This window comes from Lacerta agilis, chromosome 1 (genome assembly GCF_009819535.1).
Source record: "Lacerta agilis isolate rLacAgi1 chromosome 1, rLacAgi1.pri, whole genome shotgun sequence".
Lineage (NCBI taxonomy): Eukaryota > Metazoa > Chordata > Lepidosauria > Squamata > Lacertidae > Lacerta > Lacerta agilis.
Genome location: NC_046312.1, coordinates 21446407 through 21460869, shown reverse-complemented (window position 1 = coordinate 21460869; position 14463 = coordinate 21446407). Strand labels below are relative to the sequence as shown.

General features: G+C 43.1%; 1 long non-coding RNA gene across 1 annotated transcript; it reads right to left on the bottom strand.

Moving 5' to 3' along the window:
• Positions 1-6704: 6704 nt before the first annotated feature.
• LOC117041842 lies at positions 6705-9820 on the bottom strand. The gene is made up of 4 exons (XR_004426029.1): positions 9646-9820; positions 8561-8621; positions 7413-7508; positions 6705-6742 (listed from the first exon to the last, which is right to left on the bottom strand). It is a non-coding gene; the product is annotated as an uncharacterized LOC117041842 (long non-coding RNA).
• Between the last annotated feature and the right edge of the window lie 4643 nt (positions 9821-14463).

The following is a 14463-nucleotide window of genomic DNA, read 5'->3' as shown; positions in this document are numbered from 1 at the left end:
GTATACCACCCTACAAACTGCAGATCTCAGGGCAGTTCACAACATAAAATTTCAATAAAAAAACACAGAGTACATAATAGAAATGAAAACAAAGACAACCCAATAATCATCCTGTCTACAAGCCATGCAGTTGGTGAGCATGGGGGGTGGGGTTGGAGAAATGAAGTTCAGTGTCATCTGAGAAAATAAGAAGCAAGGTGTTGGCTATCAACTAATTCCTGATGCTCTGGGCAGCTAGGGAGTAACAAATAACATTCTGATGCATGTTTTTCGTTTCTTCTTCTATAGCTGTGTGGCTAAGAGAGCTGGAGTGTAAGGTGTGACCTCCCATTTTGTGCCTTTGGCATGACAGTTGCTATCTGGGTATGCAAAATGTGAGATCTGCCTTAATTCCATATTTCTCCCTGGCAGGCCTTAAGTCCTCCCTCTGTTTTCTACCTCAGTGTGGTTCCCGGTGAAGGAATAACTTGTCCCATTGTGGTCCTTCCCTCACACTGTCAAAAAGTTCCTTCCTGAGGCGCTGTTTGCTCAGACCCTGACATTTGTGGATCCTCCGTCCAACATCTTCTTCCAAGGGGAGCCATAAAGCCACCCAAGGGTTCCGGTGAGCTAGCCAACCTTTCTTCCCTGTGAGTTTTCCTGCCAATTGTGTTGTCGCTAAAAGACTACGTTTGGGCTCTGTGTGTGCACCTTCAAGCTACTATGTGTCGTCGAGGTGGGTGAGGGCATGGAAGCAACATGGCTGACTTGCTGGTGTGAGTTGCACAACATACAGAGATTTCATTGTGTCGGTGCTGGGGTGTGTGTGTGTGCATCATAATATATTGCTATGTTTTCTCTCGTTTAGGGTGCTGCCATTTTCATTTGAACTTGCAGCTGGAAATGCATAGGGTTCTGAAAACACATATGATGTCAATACTAAGCCAATGTTAGCCTTCTGCCAGTGTACCAGGGCCACTGGATTTCATCGTTAGGATCCATATACCACGTGATTTATGATCCTTGGCACACTTATTTCTAAATGGCTAACAAAATGAATGCCAGAAAGAGTTTCAGTAAACATTATTTGTGAGACGTTAAAAAAAACACCACTGAGAACAACAAACACAACATTTAGCAATTTCTCACCATTTCAAAGCCACATAGGGTTGGTTTGCTGAACTGAAATAAAACACAATAAGACCAAATTGTATAAATCATCACTTTCTCTCCCACACTTTTCACAAGTGTATTACTTTACATATTCATTTACCACTTATACTCAATATTATTAACATGATCAGTAAAAAGAAACAAATTTTATAATCATGCATTTGTCCCAGCATTGAGACTTTAACCAAGAACCACTACTTATGTTAGGAGTTCAGCTGCTGGAATAATAAAGAAAATGAGGAACACATCTCAGATGTAAAGTGCATTGCAGAAACAGCCACACTTATTTTTGGATTTCTGGCCTCAAATATTAGCTTCATTCATTGTTTTGAGTGTCATTAGAAGTTTGCCTCCAATAACAGCCTGGAGCAACCTAGCCAGAGCATGTAATTTTCTTGTGAGATAACAGGAAATAACCAATAGCTACAAACCAACAGCTGAAATCAAGTACCATACCCATCACTAAAAAGAATTCAACAATGGTGCCAGCAAAACTCTCTGGTGAGCGGCTTTCAAAGACAAGGGGCTACAACAGAAAAGGCCCTTTCATAACCCCCTTCACTTCTAAAGGTAGCACTCCTGGAGCAGGGCCTCACAGGTTGAGATAAGAGGTATCTATTAATTGCAGCAAAGCTACTGTTGGTGCAAAGAAAAAATAGGTATACAAAGGAGAAGTCCTGGATACCAAGATCCAAGTTTGGGGCAAGTACTCTTTATCGAGAGACCCCCAGGAGATATTTAAAATAAATAAAAATGCAGCAAAAGTGAATAATGGGAATATGAAAATAATTTTTAATAATTTTTATTCTTCATACCCCACCCATCTGGCTAGGTTGCTCCAGGCTGTTAGACCTTTAAAATTTGCCCTTTCAAGTTCCTTCCAAAGTTTCCTACTTCCCCTACCATAGAAAGAGACCACACGTTTGGTAAGGTTAAAATGGTTCACATATGAATTCTCTTCAAAGGTCTGGTTCATATGTTTTTCCACACATCAATCAAAAATGCTGCACAGGCAGTAAAACTTGGTTTAGTTCCAAAGTAGTGAAAGTTTCTAAATTATTGATATAGGAACACAAGAATGCCTTGTCAAAGACATGCAGCTAAGCTGGAGCAACCAGCTGAGCTGGGGAGAGAATGAAGACTTGATTTTCAGTACACAGATTAACAACGCAATCCTAGATGTGCCTACCCAGATATAGTTACAGGTGGGTAGCCGTGTTGGTCTGCCATAGTCAAAACAAAATAAAAAATTCTTTCCAGTAGCACCTTAGAGACCAACTAAGTTTGTTCTTGGTATGAGCTTTCGTGTGTATGCCAGATATAGTTCTCAATGGGACTTACGTGCAGGTAAATGTGTATAGTAGGGTTATTGTCCTAGGCTGAATGAGATTTCCTTCTGAGCAGACATGTATGGCATTGAACTGTTAATAGATTTCAGACGGAGATCTTCCAAACTTAGTTTTTTTCGCAGTATGCTTAAAAGTGGTTTTTAAAACATTAGATGATTGGGGGAAGGGGACACAGGGATATTTAGAAGTACACATACGTACCTGCAACAGCAGGTGCATATGGTTTTTAAAATATTAGATGATTGGGGGGAGGGGACACAGGGGTATTTAGAAGTACACATACGTACCTGCAACAGCTGTCCAGTTTTAATGCGCAGATCATTACTGATAAATAATCCTAGTGAGGTGAGGAGTACAAGACGAGTATTTGTTACAGTGAGATCCACAAGCGCAAGTCCAAAACAATCTTCAGGAGAGAAAAGGCACTGTGAGTAACCTGAGTTGCATCTCTCAGACTTCCATCATTACTTGTTATAGACATGGCAAATTACAACCCATATTGAGAGACCCAGATCTGTTGGGCAGTCCATGCAACTGATATGCATTTGAAGAAGGTCTAGATCTCTGTGGTTTTTGGAGAGGGTGGAGTGATGAAATCTGCTCTTTCGTGTCAAGGTTCACGGGGTAGCTAAAGGCAGTTTGGGTATGTATGAAGCCTCTTTGGAAAGGGGCAGTTTCTTTGGAAAGGGACAGAGGGAAAGCAGGGGCATCTGGCCAGCTCTGTTGGGGTGCCGTCAGGGCAGGACTTTGGGGGCAGAAGTCCATGACCCCATTCATAGGAATAAGCAGGACCCACACTATACACAACAGGGCTATCAAAGCATTTCCCCCCCCTAATTTTTTTTCAAGAAGCATTTTTTTTTACGGCTCAGCACCATTTCCCCCCCTCTTCCTCACTGCATCCTCCCTCCTCCCTCCCTCCTCCCGGTGCAGCCATTGGCTAATATCGCTAAGGCACAGGCCAATGGGCGGGAAACTCTGCATGGCTGAGAGCAGGATGAGGGCTGGGCTGAGCTGGCTCAGAGCCATTTGCAGCAGCCGTCCATGCCCAAGCCTGCTGCAAGCTGTTTCAGATAATCTGCGCGTTTTTCCTTTATTTTTTTAATAATGGATGTGGATGGGGTCTGGATTGAAATTTCAAGCAAATCATTGTAATAACTACCGTAATAAAGCACTGCTATAATTATATATAATTTTCTTAAAATTTTGGTTTCATTCACTTTTTCCGTGCTGAAATGTCACAACCTGAACGACCATGGCTTGCCCCCTCCCCTAGTTTTGATCCTGGGTACGCCCCTGTTGGGATGTCCTATTCCATAATAACAATTTTAGTATTTATACCCTGCCCATCTGACTTTGTTGCCCCAGCCACTCTGGGTGGCTTCCAACATATATAAAAAATAATAAAACATTAATCATTTAAAAAACCACCTTCCCTATACAGGGTTGCCTTCAGATGCCTAGGGGGGTCAGATAACTCCATACCCTCCAGTATTTCTCCAATGAAAATAGGGATGTCCTAAGAAAAAGTGAGGCATTCTCGGATCAAATCGGAAACCGGGACAGCTTCTATAAATCTGGGACTGCCTCTGGAAAATAGGGACACTTGGAGAGTCTGCGCTCCAGAGTAAACAAACCACAGCTGAAAGCACCAGTAGCCCAACATGCCAGATTCAAGGAGGAAGCAACAGAACTGCTGGCAACAGTCAAAAGCCCTAAACAGGCTGAGAATCTGACCCACCAATCCCACGCCAGGGAGAGAAGACCCTAAATGCTGAGGGATGAGGGTTCCATCTCCAAGAAGCTGAAATTTGAGGCCTAAGGAGGCAGAGATAATTTCTTATCATTGTCCAAAGAAAAGGGATGAGGGAGGGCTCTTAAATACTCTTACACTCTTATAAGTAGAGAAGCTGTGATTTGAGAGATCTCATTTTAGGGGTGTAGTCTATATTCGGACCAACTCTGTACATTCTATGACAGTGCTACGTGTCCTAAGGCCTTGGGGTAAGACAGGCTAAAAACAAAAAGGAAATACATATGGGTTAATTAAACGATTGAAAATAAGAATTACCGTTTTCCAAGATGGCACAAATGGTAGCAGACAAGTTAAACCATACCACATCCCCATCCATAAATCCACTGTCAGTCAATCCTAAAATTAGTCCTACAAATACAAAAGAAAACTATGCATTACACGAAAAGTGAATCACAATATAAAACCAGGCTACCAGCATTTATTACGCTGTTATAAAGCTTCATAATCCCCAGAAATTTCAGCAGTGTAGCTGGTTTGGTTCTCATTCCATGAAGAGATGACTGGAGGTTTCTCTGTGCTATTTGAGTTTATTTCCAAATATATGCTGAGCCTAGGTAGAAGCACAACGTATCACCCCAACAGCAGCAAAATCCAGAAATAAGCGCCCCTGTATCTACAGATGCAGTTACAGACCTTAAAAACTCAGCTCAAACCTATTTGCACACACTGAAAGAAAGCATGTCTGCCTGCTTTACTAGTACCACATATCTAAGTTAATAAGCATAAGCAGGTGGTTCAGTATGGGGTGGGGTGGGGGACAGTTGCAAACATATCCCTGAGGTATCCCTATGGCTATTGTAGTGTACGCTGCAGTGTAGTGGTTGTGTCCTGTCCTCTCCTTCCCACCTGAGATAGTCAGGGCGGCAGGGTGGGGGGTTTGGACAGCAAGCAAAGAATTCAAATTAATTGATTTATTGGGGGGGGTGCAATTGCAAAAAGTGCATAGCTACGAATTATTCCCTCTATTCTGAGTGCATAGCCAAAACAACAACACCAAAGTCTTTTTCATTGCTGTGAGAGGGAATTGTCTGTGAAAGTTGCATCAGGCCCTCTGAGAGCAACAGAATTTCCTCAGTCCTGACCTTGGTTTTCTTTGGATACTGTTTTCTAAACACTTCGGGATTAACCCCCTCTTTCCCTTGTGTCAGCTACCTGTATATTTGACTAAACGAAGTTCTTCTGGTTAGTCTTCTGACCAACTTATGCAGCTATCAAGTCTGCAATAACCCAATTAGTTCATTTAAAAGGTCAATATTATTACTGTTCTTCAAAGTTTTATAAAACTAACAGGGTATCTGAACATGAGATGTCGTTATTCTGTGGAGGTTTTGCTGCTAGGTCGCACCTGAAATCAGGCTTTCTCACTGGGGGGAGGGAACGCTGTTACCAGTGTCCATGGTCTCCTTCTGAACCTCGTGGTCTGCTTTTTTGGAGACCACTCCAACACCACAGCAAATCCTTCTAGTTTCTGGAAGCCCTCCTGAACCTTCTGAGGGGTCGTGAAGCCTTACAACCCCCGTTTCACCCCTTTGGTGAGTGCACGTCTCCCAGAGCCCAAGAAACGCGTGTTCGGAGTCGATCTGTGGCAAAGCAGAAGCCTGATTGTGTTATGTATGTGAATTCTAAAGTGGACTCATGATTTGATCTATCCAGATTGAATCAGGCAAGTCCTCTTTAGAAGCAATGTTTCTACCATCACCCCTACTGACCTGAAATAACAGACCTAGAACCGTAGAGTTGGAATACAATGTTCCCCAAGGGGACACATTTGCACAGGGAGCCAGTATTTCACAGGTAACAGTTAGTTGCAGTACACTCACGTTCAGCAGAACTGTAATAAATGCATTCACAAGTAAAACCAACCACATTTAATGAGACTTACTCCTAAACAAGGATTAAGCCCTAGTCAACACAATGGGACTTACTTTTGAATAAACAAGTATACTTATTTTAAAGTTACAGGTGGGTAGCCGTGTTGGTCTGCCATAGTCAAAACAAAATCGAAAATTCTTTCTAGTAGCACCTTAGAGACCAACTGAGTTTGTTCCTGGTATGAGCTTTCGTGTGCATGCACACTTCTTCAGATACCTGGTATCTGAAGAAGTGTGCATGCACACGAAAGCCCATACCAGGAACAAACTCAGTTGGTCTCTAAGGTGCTACTAGAAAGAATTTTCGATTTTGTTTTGACTTATTTTAAAATGTTACATGCCACTTTACCCAGTTGGAAAACGAAGCTGGTGGATCAGCTAATTATGTAAAAATGCAAGACACTTACCTATTTTTCTACTTGTATAGATCGGACCAATTACTGCTACATCACTTGCACAAGGACTTTTTGCTATTTTGATTTCGGCTACTTTAGACAATGTATCATTAACATTCACATCTTCACCAAGGGACCAATACCACTGAAGAAGAGGATCTGCAAGAGAGCACTAATGTTGAAGAAAGCAAAAATTCTTTCTGCTTTTTACTTAAAAAGAAAATACAGTTGAGTGAAGGCAATATGTGACTATCTCTGATATTTGCGGGGACACCCTTAGATGTGAGTACGGAATGTTATCAATCTGGTCCAGGGTTGGGGTGGGGGATGGGAATGGGGCTGCCATCACTGTGGGGGAAGATAGTGGGAAATACAGAAGTGGGTGATGGTATATAGAAGAGATGAGATTGTCTAAGTCTGCTGGAAATTGAAGAGTACTAGGAGTACTAGGAGCTGTTCGTAGTAGAACACACACACACAAACACACACACACACACACACAAACACACACACGGGATACTCTCTTTTTTCATGATGGCAGCCATTGGAAATCCTGCCAGTATTATATTTTGTTTTGATTGACATATTTTATGTGTTGCAGTTTTATAATTCATTTATTTTGTATTCATATGTATCAGTGTTGTTTACTGCTTTTGGAGCCTTTGGGCAAAAAAGTGGTATATAAATAAAACGTTCCATATCATATGAATAAATTCAGAAAACTTTATACTTCCATGCTATATGTCCATGCTAATTTCCACCGTGCTAATTTTCAAGAGACCATAATTACTTGCAAAACCGCAAATACTCCATAGGAGCTATGACATACCTCGTACAATATCCAACAAGGTTCCCGTAGTAGTGAACATATTTAAACCATGATGCATATTAAATTTTACAAGCCATTCCTCAATTGGAGCAACATCTGTTTCAGCGGCATGTACAAGAAAGACAGAGACAGATTAGTCATATAAGTATTATATTACACAAGTATTATGGGCGATATCCAACGTCAAGCAAACAGGCCTCAGCTCGCACAACATGGTTTCCTTTTCTCCTCCCTCTTGCAATCCCCATGACCAAACCCTCTGGAGCAAATTTCTGGGGTCCACAGGGGGCAAAGACTTGTTGCATAAGTGGAAACCCATTCCACTTGCAGATAGACACCAGTGGATATTGCTGTATGCTTACGTCAATATTACTCGGCTATGAGCGATCACCAAAGATGATGATGCCTACATGCTCTTCTCAAATGTTGTCTAAGATGGTGGACTGCTCTTCAATTGAATTCTTAGTAATGAACATTCCTGCATATTTTTTCTGACCAATTTATTTTTCAATTTTTTTCTATTCAAACTTATAACACACCCTTCACCAAATAGAGTGAGATACAAATGTATCATAGTCAAAATAAGTGCAATATACATTATCCCGAAACTAGCTTTCTCCCCACTGAAGTTGGTACACTACTTATGCATCATTTGTGTGACATTTTTCTTTTGAAATGAAAATATGGCACCACCTTAAAGGTAAAGGTACCCCTGACCGTTAGGTCCAGTCGCAGACGACTCTGGGGTTGAGCGCTCATCTCGCTCTATAGGCCAAGGGAGCCGGCGTTTGTCCGCAGACAGCTTCCAGGTCATGTGGCCAGCATGACTTAGCCACTTCTGGTGAACCAGAGCAGCGCATGGAAACGGCGTTTACCTTCCCGCCGGAGCGGTACCTATTTATCTACTTGCATTTGACATGCTTTCGAACTGCTAGCTGGGCAGAAGCTGGGACTGAACAACGGGAGCTCACTCCGTTGCAGGGATTCAAACCGCCGAACTTCCTATCGGCAAGCCCTTGGCTCAGTGGTTTAGACCACAGCGCCACCCACGTCCTGGCACCACCTTACGTGAGTACAAAAACAGCAACAACACAAGGAAGCATCAATAGCCTGTGAGGATAAATAAGTGGAAATTATAAATCTCTCACCTGTATTATATGTTAACTCTTCTCGTTGGATTTCAATACTCCACGAATCCACACCTTCTCCCTTTTGTTTAAAAAAAGGATGGCAACCCAAGATTTTTAGTCTTAAATACTTGAAGAGTCACATACATTTAGGTAAACTACTGTGTGGACTGATTTTCCAATTATGAATTTTGGTACTTGATAGCTTAAGAACTGTTTCTCACAGTAGTTTGATATGTATTTTGTTGTTAATGTTCATGAAATGAAGTACTAACAAGAATGCTTTCAAAGCGTTAATTGTATCATTCAACAGAAAGCTATTACTTGGCTTTGGAACACATTTTTAAAAGAAAAGTCTGACATGCTTTTCAGATACCTTTCAATTGAATAACTTTCTAAAGAAATGCTTGGTGTAACTGATATTATAATTTGAAGTCTTGTTTGTTTCTATTACATTTTACTCCAAAAGACCCATTTATCCTAAATAAAATCCAATATGGCAGACATGTAAGTACAAAACATTGAGATCCAAAGATGAAATTTTGCAGGTAGCCCTTAGATATAACGTTTCAAACCATGAGTGCAGATCCATCACAGTGACCTGCCTTAAACCAAGTCAGATTGCTTGTCCATCTAGCTCAGGGCGGCCCAACTTTCATGCCAACTGGGCCGCAAGAGTACTTTGACCATTGTAATCCGTGGGGCACACACTGCCTTGATGCAGTTAGCAGAGAGGTAATAGGGTTCTAGGACCTTGCCAGAGCCTTCGCACCTCCTTTCCCAAACCTAGCACCTCACTTAGCTGGCTTTGGGAAGGCAGCGTGAGGGCTGAGGGGTGTCAAATGTTGCTGAGGGCCAACAAAAACGGTCTGGAGGACTGCATGCGGTCCTTGGGCTACACATTGGACCACTGTAAGTTTCCAGCCTAATGTTATGGCATTGTTTAATAAGTACCGGCATTCTGGTGACAGTGGCTGTCCCGAGTTCAGGTTGAGGTGACCACCTGTAACCTGATCCCTTTTAACTGGAAATACGGTAGTCAGGGAGTGATCCTGGGACCTTCTGTATGTAAATGATGTGCTATGAGCCCTTCCAGAATGCTTTACCAGAGTCATTTTGAAGTAGAAGACTTTGGAGTAGGTACTGTTGAAGATCTGGATGCTGGGAGCAAGACCAGATGAAGTAAAAAGAATTAGATTCTTCCGTCTGTTCTCCACGGTGTCGGGCTTATTAATATTATACAAATGACAGCGGACAATCTTTACGGGGGGGGAAAAAACCCAGGATTAACATACGAAGCACATATCCACAACATCTGGAATTATTAAAACTTTAAATGGCAACCTGACAAACTGGACTGTTGATTTCAAAAGCAGAAGTTGCAATAAATAAGGCTTTAAGGAGTCATAAAGGGAAGGAGGGCAGAAATCCTCATTTTTGTGGGACAACTTGCCCTCGCCCTCTCAGGTGATTTTGCCTGCTTTTGGCAGGCATGGGCAAGTGCCACTGAGAATTGGGAAGTTTAGGGTTAAAGTATAGAAAATGATCATTATCTAACAAATTAATGTACCTGAAAGCACAAAATACATAACATAATAGCAAAAATCCTACAATAAATCCCCCACAGACACATTTAAAAAGCCATAGATGGTTTAATCAGCCAAAATGCCTAAAATGTTTAAGTTTGACCTTCTGTTGCACCTCAAAGCCCCTTCCTACCATCCTTCCTCTTCCTTTCTAAATGGGCAACCAAGGGCGACACCTGGTAGTTTGGACTGGCTTTGCCTTCCCCCAGGGGAAATACCTGATACCTGGGGTCTCCGCCTACCCCAGCTAGGTGCCCAATCCTGCCTGGGGGAGGCGTTGCCATGGGATTGGCCAGGTAAGGGGAGGGACTACCTAGCTCACACAATAGAAAGTGTAGCTTACCAGGAAGCAGCAGTTGGGCTCCAGAGCTTCTCCCACCCTCCACTCCCTCAATTAATGCTTATTTTGCAGGATAACCTCTTCTCCACAGGTACGCAGGCGCTGCTATGTCAAGGCCGCTGTTGAAGGGCCGGAAAAGGATTTCCCTGCATTGGCAGGTATTGCCTTTCCCGTAGCAATTCGTCACAACTTTGGCGGTTTCAGGCCTTGGGCGGAATCCTTTAGTCATCTTTCTAAATGGGGGCATGGGGTGGTGCTCCACGCCCCCAGTGCTGCAGCAATACCAGGGTTCCCGTTAAAGGGGTATTGGGGGGGGAGGCATTGACCATACGCTGAGAGGTTGTCTTTGCTCTCCCCCACCAGTGGCGGCAAACGGGGGGTGGGCTATCTGCTTGAACATATGTTCTCCAGAGCTAGCCCAATCCCCACACATTCTGAATAACCCTGAAGTTTCGCAGATCCCCAGCTGGAGGCTGGGAAGGATAAACGCCCAATGCCTGAGCCAAGGTCTCCCTAAATCTGAATCTTAATAAAGCTGTGGCCAATTTTAATCCCATAGCACATTGTCTTGTCTCATTATTCCGCTCGGGGGTCGTCTGGGGGTTGGGGGACTCGGCCAGTCCACACAATACCCTGAGGCAGTTTTGGCAAGGCTTTCTTCACCAAGCCAGGCCTTCTTCCACCTGCCTTGCCCCACCCTCCGGCCCTAGGAGTCCTCATAATGGAGCTGCTCCTGGAGGAAGACGTGTGAGGGGAGAGACTTCACCAGGCCACCAGGCCTAAAATGTAAGTTTACCTTCTGTTGCACCCCAAGGCCCCTTCCTGCCATCCTTCCTCTTCCTTTCTAAATGGGCAATTAAGGTTGTCCTTTGTTTCATCTCTGACAATATCCTGAGGCAGTTTTAGCCACTGTGTCTATTGCATAGGCACAGATCTATAAATGTGGAACTGGCTCCTGTTCTATGTGTCTTTCTTTGCAGTTAGTTCAGGGATTGCTAACTCAGCATCTACAGGGGCCTTTCTTCGAGGGTCTGAGCACCATGGTGGTCCCTGGCTTTTTATATTAAGTTTTGTCTCAAAAGGGGGAAAAATGCCCCCTCACCATCTGGTTGGTTTTGAAGGAGTTGCACAGGGGAAGAACTGGCAGGGATGGTTTCCATTCTTGCCTGTTGGTCCATCCTGTTTGCTTGCCAACCATGGGGAGGCTGTCCAGGAAGCGGGTGGGAGCAGCAGCAATGGCTGTACTGTGTCTAATTTTGTGTTTTTCCATGCCCCCAGAGCAGCCAGGATGTGTTATGCAACACTCCCCATGGCAGCCATTTTGTGACAGGCACTCACAGTATTTCCTTCAAATTCAAAATGTACCCACTGGTTTTAAAAATAAATAAATGTTGGCAACCCCTGAGCTAGTGTAGAAGAAAGGGAGAATGCTGATTCCAGACTCATTAGACCTGCAGCACGTAAGAGAAATTACCTGGCTATATTCATAACTGCAGCAAGTTCAGAAGCTAGAACATCCTTTTATTGTTTATTTAAAGTAACTGCAATACTATGTTTTGTTTTGTTTTGATGCCAATAAATAAGTAAAAATTCTTTAAATAGCAATAATATTTCACTCCATCTTAGTCTAACTGCTTCTGATTCAGTTAGTGATGACAGCTAACAATCCATTTAAATATACCATATTTTTCTGTGTATAAGACAAGCTTTTTTCACCCAAAAATGAGGGGGTACGCACATTTTTTTTTTTTGGCACAAGCCCAAGATTGTAAGTGGCGATTGGCCACTTGATTGTTGGGGGGTTTGTGTGCCGAAAATCGCTCACCCGCCAGAATGCAGCACACAACCGCTCGCGTTGCTTACAATTGCTGCTTACAACTTGGGTTCGAACTTCGTTCCGACGGATGAGTGATTTTCGGCATCTCCCCCCCCCCATCAAGCGGCCAATCACTGCTTAAAAACGCGGGCTTGTGCTTTGTTCCGGCGGGTGAGTGATTTTCAGTATTGGCCGCTTGATTGTTGGGGGGGGGGGATCCTGAAAATTGCTCACCCGCCGGAACGCAGCACACAACCTTTTGCGTCGCAGCTGCCTGATTGCCCTCATTAGCTCTCCTGTTTGCTGGTGCAGTAGCCAATAGACAGCTGCCCTTGTCGCAGCAAGCGGGAGCATGATTTGCGGCCACTGGCTTTGTGGCGGGTGAGCATCCCCCCAATAATCCTCCCCAAAAGCTCAATCCCCCTATTTTCTAAATTTTGAGGCCTCCAAAATAGGGGGCGTGTTATAGACGGAAAAATGTCATCTAGATATGTCATCTAGATATCAACTTTGTGTGGATATCTATCTGGACATTTGGAAAACTTAAATGAACTTCTATGATTTATGCATCAATGGTTATCGGTGTCCATAATGTGAACTGACGATGAGTTCTTTCTTACTGTTGTTGGTATTTATTTATATAATAGCAAAACAAAAAGATAAAGGACCCCTGACAGTTAAGTCCAGTCGCGAACGACTCTGGGGTTGCGTCGCTCATCTCGCTTTACTGGCCGAGGGAGCCGACGTTTGTCCGCAGACAGTTTTTCCGGGTCATGTGGCCAGCATGACTAAGCCGCTTCTGGTGAAACCAGAGCAGCGCACGGAAATGCTGTTGAACTTTGCACCTATTTATCTACTTGCGCTTTGACATGCTTTCGAATTGCTAGGTTGGCAGGAGCTGGGACCGAGCAACGCGAGCTCACCCCGTCACAGGGATTCGAACCGCCAACCTTCCGATCGGCAAGCCCTAGGCTCAGTAGTTTAAACCACATCACCACCTGCGTCCCTCACTATATAATAGTAACATTCCCTTATTTTAATTACTTTCTCCTTCCCTTCCCTTTTCCTATTTTTTTTGGGGGGGGGATAACTAAAAGAATTAATTAGTTAATTCTGCCGAACCAAATAATGGTATATTGAAGAAGAGTTTGGATTTGATATCCCGCTTTTCACTACCCGAAGGAGTCTCAAAGCGGCTAACATTCTCCTTTCCCTTCCTCCCCCACAACAAACACTCTGTGAGGTGAGTGGGGCTGAGAGACTTCAGAGAAGTGTGACTAGCGCAAGGTCACCCAGCAGCTGCATGTGGGGGAGTGGAGACACGAACCCGGTTCCCCAGATAACGAGTCTACCACTCTTAACCACTACACCACACTGGCGAGTTATTCCCCACTGCCACAATACAAATGCATTATTTGCTGAGCTACTCCCCATTCAATTGCAGCTGTAAATACATTGCTGGAAACTTACCAAACTTTTATTTGAAAGAAACAATTTAATTGCCTTAGATGACATATTCCTCTCATCTCCTGTGTAGCAAGAAAAACTCGAATTGGCCTCCACTGAGTGAGAAAAAAAAATTGATCACAAATATTTTCAAATATGATATTACAGAACTAGAATATACTGAAACTCAAATAAAAAATGAAATTGTGGACTGAAATGGATATTATTAGCAGTCTCAGGAAGGAAGTTTTACTGGGAGACGTGGGGTTTAGGGGGGCAATAAGAAAATAAATAATATATTTATGGTAATCTTTAAACCAAGGCTAGACTGCATGAGTTTGGACAACCAAATTAACCTTTGTGCTTCTGTCAGTATCTTCCCAAGCTCTCTCACTGTGGCTCATTTGACTCCTAGACAACACACATTTAACATCATTAGCAAATATCTCTTGCTCTTTAATATGGTGGTGTTTTTTTAAAAAAGAAACTTCTTGAATCTGCTGAAGTAAAAAAAAATATATAGAATCCTGGATTCAGACCAAAATATGGTCTGAAGCTCAACATAAAAAAACCCTAAGATTATGGCCACTGGTCCCATCACCTCCTGGCAAATAGAAGGGGAAGAAATGGAAGCAGTGAGAGATTTTACTTTCTTGGGTTCCATGATCACTGCAGATGGTAACAACAGTCACGAAATTAAAAGACGCCTGCTTCTTGGGAGAAAAGCAATGACAAA